This window comes from Hippocampus comes, unplaced genomic scaffold (assembly GCF_001891065.2).
Source record: "Hippocampus comes isolate QL1 unplaced genomic scaffold, H_comes_QL1_v1.1 scaffold132, whole genome shotgun sequence".
NCBI lineage: Eukaryota > Metazoa > Chordata > Actinopteri > Syngnathiformes > Syngnathidae > Hippocampus > Hippocampus comes.
The window spans coordinates 3301752-3313377 of NW_017805467.1; the positions used below are offsets into that span (position 1 = coordinate 3301752).

Below are 11626 nucleotides of genomic sequence, written 5' to 3' on the forward strand. Positions count from 1 at the left end.
GGTCAGTGGTCAGCATATTACTTTACTTGAAAGGAAAAAATATATATATAAAACATTAATAAAACCAAAAATGTTTGAAAACGTGTGTAAAGGCCGTTCTATTTTTAAATGAGCGGGATAACTACTTAAGAGTTAATGATGAGAAAAGTTTCGCTCATATGTGTCATCTGATAAGTGACGCATTGGGCACACAAATCTTAACCCATCGAAAAAGAACATTTGACATGCGCAGTCGCTCCCCTTCAATGTAGTTAATACAACCATGGTGAGTCATAACGGTGCAATGTCAATTTCCGCTCGAGTCACAATCTAGCTGTCTAGCTGTCCATATTCGTTACATAAAACTAGACTTTCATTTATGAACCTTCTTGCCCAGTACCGTCCAATCCAGGATATGTCCGAAAACATCACAGTGTGAAAAAGATCTGTAAGAAAAAAAAAAAAGAAAGAGTTGAAAAAGTCTTTAAGATGAAGCTTTTAGCGAGGCTTCTTCTTCTTCTCTCCTCAAAGAGGAGAGTGTCGAATAGAGAGTGTGTGCAGGTATTGCTGGTGAAATAAAAGGAGACAAGCTTTCACTTCGCCTGCGCAATATGCCCCCGCACCGCGCTGTACGGTGTTTCATTTCAAGGACTTTGAAAGACAGGCATGGCTCAGTGAGTTGTGCACTGCCCCGCCATCACGTTCATTCTTTGACTACATTCGACTCAGATCTTCCATATTTATCCAATTCGTTTGCATTGTAAAAGACAATTTTCAGAAATACATCGCATTAAAAGTTAATTTGAAAAAAAATGTGTTGTTTTAGAAGTGTGGAAGAAACTGGTAGCCCTCTCCATCAATTAGTATCCAGACTGGAGCTGTCAGTTTCAAAAAGGTTGGCGACCTCTCTGTGAGAAGCGTCTGGATTGATTTTTATGGGAGCGTTGATTTCGTATGTGTAAGTGCTTTGTTGCCGAGCCCATAAGCATGTTACAGAGTAACCAAGCTGCGTGTTCAAATATGTGGTGAGTGACATCTCTTGGCACCAAAGACAAGTCAACAGAAGACTCATCAAATACTTTTCCTGTTCTCAGCAGCACACGTCATTGGTGTGGACAGACTAGTTTTGATAGGTTGGCTTCCATCCATTTGTTCGTGCCATGGCTGAGTCGATCCCAGATGACATTGGGGAAGAGGTGGCTAGCCAGTCAGAGGGAACGTATCAACAACCGTTCATACTCCCATTCTCACCCATATGCATAATTTTGCCTGTAAATGTATTGCACAATGGCTGTTTATTATTTTTTTAAATTAATGAAACTATATGCCGTTTGTAGTCTTTTTTTTTCCCTTCTTATTTGAGGAAAGCAATTTATGAAAATGTATTAGTTTACTCGACTTGATTGATTGGCGGTTGACAAAATAAATGACTCCGCGAGCCTCACGAGCTGAGCAAAAACCGCATTAAGTCGGAGTATGTATGACCTCCAAGCTTTACATGGCGGAGCAGAGCTGAGTGTTAACATTGGAAAAACAGTTTTAAAAAAATAAATAATAAACAGCTAATTCCGTCCAGTGTGTGACCTTTACCACTCTGGGAGTTGACTGCCTTTTTAATTCATGGAGGCTTTGCCATGAAGGCTATTTATGTCTGTTGTTGGCAGTGTGTTGGGAACCAAAGTAATATTTGATTATTGCCGTAAAAGCCTCCCTTCTGCTCAATATGCCTTCATCATGAGTGCAATCAATGCATAACGGAATGACATTCCATTTCTGGAGTGAAGTGAAAACGATACACCAGAGCACACTGGAACACTGGCTCACTGATGCACACTGTGTGCCATAGCTGACTAGAGCTGTAAGAAAAATATTAGCCCAATTATATGGCCCTGTTTTATATTCTCATGTGGAATGAACAATGCACTTGAAATACACACACACACACACACACACACACACACAGTTTCATAGCCAGTTTCCAAATAAATATCTGGTAGGTCCACAACCAGTTTTCAAGGGATGCAAATTAAATACCAAAAATTCCAATAAACACGTTCCCGTTGTAGTTTGCTGACGATTTAACTTGTAAAAATTCAATCATAATTAAACTGTTTCAGAGGTTGTGTTTTCGGAGCACAAGTTTATCATGTGGTTGTTCTGTGCTGTCTTTTTCACTGTGTGTTCCACTGTCAGAGATGAAAGTGGACTTTTCTAAAAATACAAATACATATATATATAATGCAGATTTATCCCTGAGGCTGTACCGAACCCTCAGGCGGGCCGGATCCGTATGTTTGACACCTCTGCTTGCTCTCCTAAATCCAGCTGGAAGCTTTTTATTTTCGATTCAATATTGGCTTTGTCAGCACCCATTACAAAGGAGTGATTGCAAACACACTTCCTGTGGAATATGTGATGGTGTCAGTGAGGGCTGTCGAAAGACACACAAAGATGATAACGATAAATCATCTCTTGCTGTGTTATTTTTCCAAGCTGACGACCTTGATTTAGGACAAACGAAGGTGATAACTAATATCTTGATCAACCTGCACGTTTACCAGGTTTGTCGACTTTTCTAATAAAACATCTCCGTTCAAGTCCTTTTCCTCAAGCCATGTCCATTTGAACGTGTTGTTAACACTCGCGTCTATTGCACGTATGTCAGATTGCCTGTCTACCTGTTTGATCATTGCGCTGGGGCCGATCACGCATGAATTAGTTTACACAAAATGCTATTCAAATACTCGACATTCAACGATTAATCTGCCTTTTGTGTGTACACGTGCACCCGTTGTGGTGGCTTCCGTTCTCGCCGAAATTTCGAAATCTCCGAGATATGGCGAGGCCATGAGAATGCGAGGGGAGGGGTGTTACTGTTCCTAGTGTTAGTGCCTGAACATGGCTACGCTCATGAAAGCAAAACAACGAACTGAAACGCGTGTTCGTTCAATGTTGTCAACTAATATTTTTTAATAATTTTTCCTGAATTTTCCGGAGGAATTTTCATGAAAATCTGAAAATCCAGAATTCCGAGAAAATCCGGAGGACTTTCATCACTGCACTGTATGTATGAAAAAAGAAAATGTGATCCCCCCCCCCACAAAAAAAGTAAGAATCTAACTGAGAATTTCAGGATCAAAGTCTCAAGGTTAACAACAACAACTTAAGGGGGTTGAGGGCAGACAAGTTAAAGAAAATCTGAACCTTTGATACAATTGCCATCACACTGCCAAAAAAATAAATGTGTAAAAATGTCTACACAAAAAAGGGGCTGAACGAAGATGAAAGACAACATAATTTGACCAATTAAACGTGATGGTGAAGGAGAAAAACGTACAAATCAGACTAGTCAAACGTCACCATATTGAATGCGAATGCTAATTGTTGACCGTACAGTGCCGGCCACTGGTAAAACTTTGCAAGAAAATACTTTGTATGAATGTAACATGATAAATACTGTATATATTTGCATTGCAAATAAAAGCTTTTGCAACCTTATGTATGACGCCTCCATAGCACAGAGTTATCCCCTGCACCTCACCTCCGAACTATCCCTTGCCGTGCGGTGACTGTTGGGTCCCAAATAACTAACTATCAAATATCAAGTGAATGTTAAGTGAAGTGTGACACCCTTTTCAGCAATTTATTTTTCCAGGAGTGTGTGTAATGACAAATAGATATTGTTCCTTTTTGACAGTGCATGTGCACCTTGGAGCTACTCACTGAGGCTAATCAGTCCGCCATGCGACACTGAAGAATATGTTCTTGCAGCTGGAGGAGGCACACTCCGTTACAGGCATACACTACTGACTGTTTTCAATTATGCCCCAGAAGTGTTCTTCAAACACATATTTTGACTCTGATTACAACTTCACAAATCGACGACAGCAGAATTTTGAGTGATGTCACCTTTGTTGGAACGGAACGCCATCGTAGACTGAGGACGCCCTGTACTTGCACTCCCGATTATAAACATTTTCTTGCAGCCTTAATAATGATTAAATAAAACCAGATTGAAGCTTAAATGTATGGAAGACGGAACAAGACAAAGCCTAACAGTGGCAAGCACAGATAGTGGATATAGTAAAGAATGCAGAATAAAAGGAAAGGAGAAGAAGAACAATGGGCAAAGAGGCACAGCCTCCACTGGCCGCTGTAGACCACAGGCCCTGCAGAGATTCCTTTCATTAGGCTTTAATATTATGCTGCTGGCTTGCCATTCTGACCTGCACTATATGCCGGTAATAAGAACGGCCTTCAGAGCTGGACCAAAGCAACAGAGCTGCTTGAGCTGGGGGGAGGAAGGTGTAGGGGGAGATGGAAGAAAGATGGAAGGGTGCATGAGCATGAGTCGATGTGGTGCACTTTCAAATTGACACGAGGCGGGGGTGTTACATTTTCACATTCTCGCTCATTCCAACCAAGCTGCTCTGGGAGGGAAATGGACGAAGAGAGCATTTTGTCTTCCTAGAATTGATGAAATCCCTCCATCAGTGACCCCTCGTGTGCAGGGAGTCTGTGGTGACTAAAGTTGTTTTGGTTAACAGCATCCCATGTTTGCCACCTCCTTATTCGGGAGGCGTTGAAGGTGGCAGATTGATCTTCTGGCCTCTTCAAACACTTTGCCAACACTTGTCAGCTGTACGTGTGCATCCTATAGAGAGAGACCTATGGCTGCAAAATCAATTTCCAATCCATACTTCTGGACCTTTCACAATAGAGGAATTATTTCACAACCCAGAATAACTCACCCAAGCCAACTGGTTGTTTGTTTAACAAAGCATCAAATGATGAAAAAAAATATTACCATTCAGGGCTTCATTTACTTTTGATTACCATTCATCTCAATGCATCCGGATTTTTTCCCATCTACCTAACATGTCTTTTTTCTGACTACAGTCAAACCTCGGTTTTCGTCCATAATCCATTCCAGAAGGCTGTTCGAAAATCGAAATTGTTCGAAAACCGAAACCACGCTCTTTTTAAAATAAAAATGTTTACTGAACACGTCTGCTCACAATGGAAAGCAACACGAGGAAGCGTCACTTCCTCGTGTAAGGAAGGCGAGAGGAGTCAAATGGTGCATTCAAGTGCGCTCAGTTTGTTTGAGAACCGAAATTTGTTCGTCATCCGAGGCATAAAAAACTCGAAATTTTTGGGCGAAAACCGGAGAGGGGAGCCCGTTAGGAAACTGATTGTCAGATTCAGCCGTAGCAATGTGGTTTTTCCTCCTGGCCGTGGACCAGCTCTACACCCTTACCAAGGTACTCGAGGGTACATGGGAGCTCACTCAACAAGTCTACATGTGCTTTGTGGACTTGTAGAAGGCATTCCATCATGTACTTCGGGGAATCTTGTAGAGTGTGGTCCGGGAGTATGGGGTCTAAAACACCCTATTATGGGCAGTTCAATCTCTTATGACCAGTGTCAGAGTGTGGTCCGCATTGCCAGCATTAAGTCGGATTTGTTTCCAGTGAGGGTTGGATCACGCCTTTTGTCATCGATTCCGTTCATAACTTTTATGGAGAGAATTTCTAGGTGCAGTCGGGATGTTGAGGGCGTCCCAGTTGATGGTCTCATTATTACATCGCTGCTTGTTGCAGATGATATGGTACTGTTGGCTTCTTCCGGCAGTTCTTGCAGCAGTGTATGAAGCGGATGGGAGGAAAATCAGCACCTCCAAATCTGAGACCACAGTCCTCAGTCGGAAAAAGGTGGAGTGTCCTCCCAGGTTGAGGATGAGATCCTCCACAAGTGGAGGAGTTTAAGTATCTGAGGGTCTTGTTTGTGAGTGAGAGGAGAATGGAGCAGGGGGGATCGACAGGTGAATTGGTGCAACATCTGGAGTGACGGAAACTCGGTATCGGTCCGTCGTAGTGAAGAGGGAGCTGAACTGGAAGGCGAAGCTCTCAATTTACCAGTCGATCACGAGCTGCGGGGTCGCAAAAGCCGGCATCACTTGTGAGGAGCAGCACAGCAACGAGACTGACACTGACAATGACGCGAGGGAACCTGGCGTGATCAGTGGAGAACTTGCTCAGCTGTTCATTTCAGGTATGGAAGATGAGGACGACTTTGATAGATTTGTGGATTGATCAAAAAATTACGAGTACATTGTTAAATGCTTCAATAAAGCACAACGAAACTCAATTTTGCTTCCGCTGCCTTTTTAAAAACATACGCAAGCGTGCATGCGTGCCACTGTATTTTTTAGTCTAGAGTATGTTTAACCATGCCAGCATCCAATAATACAATGCGCCTTGTGTATGTTTTGAATACAGATATAGCACCCGTAACTGACACTAAGCCTTTTCATATGGTGCGCCGTATGGTCGGGAAAATACGGTACTCATATAACACATTTCCACTCGAGTAATAGAGAAGGCAGCCATTGCATCGCACTCATTTAATCTCAAACTTCCCAAATTTATGGATTTATGTTGTGGGGTGAGGGGGCAAGCAGCTTTGAGAATAAAAACACAACAACAACAGTGTGCATTATTTCAGTGCTAATACCCTGTCCTGCTGATGTCCTTTATACGCATCACAGATGGCTCAGACAGAGGAGAGCAGCAATATTATGCCTCTGCCGAGATCTTCTTCTGAATATATTACCAAATGATAGGGGGAGATATCTCACTCCCTAACACACTCGCGTGCACACACATTCACATACACTTAGAAGTGTTGGGCCAAGAGCAATGCATATGCCCAAACATACAAGCGCCGGCTTCATTAATGAAGTGCCGGGAGAAGAGCGAAAGGAGATAGAGAGCAGGAGCGTGTGTGTGCGCACATGCGTGTGCATGTGAGTGAGCGCACGCTTCTGTGTGTGCGTGCGTCGACACGTACCAAGCGGCCGGGGAGAATTTCCTTCTTTAAGCTATTACCTCCCACTGGGCTTAGCTGGACTGTATCAGCCCTGATGTGGGTCTGCACACACATGGCGTCAGACACACACATGGCCCACAGCTCCATAGCCCAAACTCCATTCTCTACCAAGTCTAAGTTGAATGTCATTCGGCAGAGTAACTTTCCAATTAACTGCAAATCATGGCCATGTTTTGTAAAATTGTGACTTTTTGACAAAGAGAGCAAGAATAATGTGAAACAAAATCTTTTTTTATAAAATCCTTCTTGGCATCAGAAGGGCAATAGTGCCAGTATCCTGTCTGCGAGTCAGCTTCAATGGCTTCATCTGGAGCTGTAATCACAACTATTCACGTAAGTAGCTCAACTGCTCCTGACTGGACTTTCCAGTCATTGGACACTGCAAATGATTTGGAAAGGACAGTTCACTGTATGGTAAAAACATATTCCGGCTTTCTATACTCTCTACCATGGTTCATCTCCCAAGAAGCAAGTCCGGAGGTCAGCGCTATCAGGACCCATGAGCAACGAAGGGTCCTAGTTAGGCATCCAGCTCAGTGCCGGAGCCAAAGGCCAACTTAGTGGGGCAAGACTGTCCATTAGACAAGACCCTGGAACACGGGGGTGATAAGGGTTAGAAAGAAGAATAAAAACCTTATCAAACCAGACGTAGAAACACACACATATTCTCAAAGGCATACACAGATCATATGAGGCCTTGTTTGACACTGCTGTCAGGGTGCAGTGAAGGAGAAAGACGAAAACCTGTGACACATTGACATTGTACGCCTACAAGTACACAAATACATGCAGATACACTGTTCTGTTTATGCCTGACAAAGAGGTTTTAAATTCTCTTGTCCGTTTCATATTTCATCTCAATTTACTTAACTGTTATGGCATTAGAAAAACTGAAATAATGAGAAATTAGAAATAACAGTATCTTGAATTTTCTGCATGTCATTAAAGCTTGACAAAACATCGCTCCTTGTCTGCCGCCGCCCCCTTTTTTTGAAGATGGGGTGAAAGTCCGCTTTGTCCTTGTGAAAATCCATTGGTCTTACAGAGGTGACGTATATCCTGAAGCGTCATCTTTTTCCCTGTTTTCAACCATGCCTTGACTGTCAACCACAATGAGTCCGCACAAACTCCCTGTGGAATATTATTGCATCAAGGTTACCTATTTCATATTAAATCAGATGGTGTAACTTCCTGCTATTGCTGTAGTTAATCGAGGGACTTTCCTGCTGTGTTACATTGAACAGACAGTTCATGCTAGAAAACCCTCCAAATGTGGCAGAGCTGAAGCAATTCTGCGAAGAAGAAGAGTGGGCCAAAATTCCTCCACAGCAATGTGAAAGACTCACCAATTACAGTATCACAAACGCTTGATTTCAGTTAGTCTTGCCAAGGGTGGCACAACCCATTATTAGGTTCAGGGGGCCATTACTTTTTCACAAAAGGACAGACGGGTTTGGATTTTTATTTTTTTTTTGTACATTAATAAATTAAATTGTCATTTAGAAACTGCATTTTGTATTACTTGGGTAGTCTCTGTGTGATATTAAAATTGGTTTTATGAAGTGAAACCTTTGTGTGTGATAAATATGCAAAGTGCAAAGAAATCGGGTGGGAATACTTTTTCGCGGCACTGTACACACGTACACACATCCATACACACATCCAGACATACAAGGTGTTTCAGTTTTTTGGTATCAGGACAGATGAAGTAAATCAAAGAAGGGGGACAACAAAAAGCAAAACTTGCTTTGAATAACGTCATTGTCAAGTACTTTTTCTATAAGTGTAAAGGGGGAAAAATGATTAAACTCTGCAAATCAGACTACTGCGGGGGGAAGAAATTGTTAAATTTTAAAGCCATATTTCTCAACCACAGTTCAGCTCTTAAAATAACTTTTGAGTAATACCATTCTCTTTTCTGAACTGATAAATGGGACTTCGAGACATCACCCCACACTGTGGAAACCCACAATTAGCTTTCCTGAATGTGCGCTACTTTGACTGCAAGTGCATCTTCAGTCTGCAGATCACACCCCCACCCCAACTTTGGGATAACATCTGAGAGTCAATGGTTGAATTTCCATCTGTCTGCTTCATTTGGGGAAAAAAAGGGGGAAAAACTCTTGCGAATCCGATTCAAATATATTTTAAAGATACCTTTCCTCCTTTTTCCTTTTCACATCCCCATTCCTCTCTCTATAACCAAGTAGCATCCGCAGATGACCAAGACATCAAGAGACTTAGGAGCTCAGGGAGGGATAGGAGAGCAGGAGGGGAAACGAAAAAGGATAGCGAGCAAGAGAAAGAGGGAGCAAGTGCCTCTCACGTCAGGTTTCCCCAGCACACCCCAGAGTGCCAGCCAGCCTGCAGTCTGTTCTCCTTTGAGCTTTCTATTCTACTACAGAGCAGGAAAAAAAAATCAATCCATATTTCCATAATCCACACTCCTGTCTGTCTGCATGTCTTTGCCTCGCCCCCTCCCTTGCACCGCTCTCCATCTCTTTCTCCATCTCTTGCCTCTCCCTTGGGGTAGACTAACCCCTCCACCCCGATCCTACGGCCTACAAATGTCATTGCGCTGAGCAACAATAACGGCCGAAACAAAAGGAGGCCTTGCTCTGAGCTCTGAGTCCCTCTGCAGAGACTGTTGGCTGCTGCTGCCATATGCTGGCCAGCACAGGCCACAAAAAGAGACAAAGTCTGGCTACAGAGGACTCCAGCCTCTAGCCCCACAAAGGAGGAAAAGAGCCTTAATCCTGGTAATGAGGCCAGTGAATACAGCTTTTATGTATACAGGGGAAAGGGCCAATCCCTCTGTACACAGCACGCTAACTAGCCATCTTAAGGGCCATCTTATCCACACAAACGATCTGGTCAACAACAGAATGAAAGAAAAGCAAGGTTGTGGTGGGTGGCAGCAAAGTAAAAGAGACATGTTGAAAAAGAGGATGAGGTCTGGACACACGTCAAGACTCAAACTGGCACACCGAGTTGCTTTCTGTCTTGCTTGGTTTCAACTGCTTTTCTATTGGCAATATGCTGATTCAACCCAGTATGCCCAATCGGTATATCAGACCTCCTGGACAAGTCTTATTAAATTGTTCATCCAATCTTTTTGGACTCATGATCATGAAAATGCTTCATTATACCTTTGAGTGACATTCCATTAGGAGCCAAGTCAAGATGAGCAAGCCTTTAAGTCAGGGAACATATCACAACCCAATTTTTGCTGTCACTGAGGCACAGGCTTCGTGCTTCAAACTTGCATTCAAACTTTTGCACAAAGTTGCACTTCAAATTTCATTTGGAATGGTGCTGATGAATCAAAAATTCTGCTTAAAGTTCTGTAAAACAAAAAAGTTTGAATAAAAATAAGCAGCAGTGTTACAAAAGCGTGTCATGGGTTTTCTCCGTTATGGAGTAAAATAGTTGTTTTGCAGTTTGACAGAGTGTAGTCACACCAGAAAAGTCCTTAGGTCCGCTCGTTTGGTCCGGAGGAAAAGCGGACCTTTTTTTTTTTTTTTTGTATTGACACTGTACTTTTTATAAGTGAAGTATATTCTGTAAACACATGGCACATGTGACGATCCGGGGGCCCCTTGGACAGAAATGACGAGAGCAAAGCGCAAACCCGTAAATTGAGGAAAACGTGCTATTCCTATGTGCTGCATTCTTGCTTTGCATATTTGTTCTGCTATTAGGGCTGCAATATAATTTGGAGTGTCAAGACCAGCTCATTCAAGGCAGGCCTTACGATTCAACGTTTCTGCATTTTGGAACAACGTCGGCGAATGCGTGCAGTGACCCGCAGGAGTGTGTGGCCAGCGTGCTTCCACTGACAACATGCTGGCAGCGGCACGGTTATACAAAAGAAGAATGATCATATAAGATCAATGTTCACTACAGGCTAATATTTCCAAGGAGGCCGGGCCACAGTAAGCCCAAAAAGTCGCTGGTATCCTGCATTTGGTGCGGATTTGTTTTCAGAGCTGTAGCGAACTGCACAAAGTCCATTTGGAAGCGCACTGAGACAACTTTGATGCACACCAGGATTTGTTTGTGTGTATTCACACCTGTCTGACAGGTCCGGACCAACATGGAAAACAAACCCTGGTATGTTGAAAGTGGACCAAACAGTGCAGGTGTGAATATAACTTTAGATGTCTTCAGGAAGCAAAATGGTCAAAGTGAGGGTGTGAGTTATCATTTTTTGTGAATGGGAAGAATGGGAATCTGGAGGGCCAAGATAAGCATTTTAAAATGGTCCATGTGAGCTACGATCGTAAACACGCTGCAAAGGTGCGCCCCATGCCTTCGCGTAAGGTCTCGACAAAGGTAGGCAGTGATTTCCTTTTAACAAACCCACTCAATTCTTGTGTCTAATTTAGTTTTCAGTTTCATTCATCTTAGGGGTCGTTATGGCTGTTCCTCATCATGGCATGCGTGTGTAAGTGCGTGCGTAGTGTGTATGCGCTCGGGTGTGGTATCGGGTCGATCGTGGGGGGTTGGTTGATCCAAGAGTAGATCTTTGCTCAAAAAAAGTTGCGACACCCAAAACTAATGTGTGCATAGGTGTGAGTGTGAGCGCGGATGGTTGTTCGTCTATGTGTCCCCTGCGATTGGCTGGCAACCAGATCAGGGTGTCCCCCTGCAAAGACAGCTTTGGATAGGCTCCAGCACGACCCGCGACGCTTGTGAGCGGATCAGAAAATGGATGGATGGAAGATGGATATATATATATATATATATATATATA

The 11626-nt window shown here is 43.0% G+C and overlaps 1 protein-coding gene across 3 annotated transcripts in view; it reads right to left on the reverse strand.

The window, feature by feature from the left end:
- The window catches only part of dennd1b (DENN/MADD domain containing 1B), a 135588-nt gene that overhangs the window by 91927 nt on the left and 32035 nt on the right, over positions 1–11626 (reverse strand). The window lies entirely within an intron of this gene.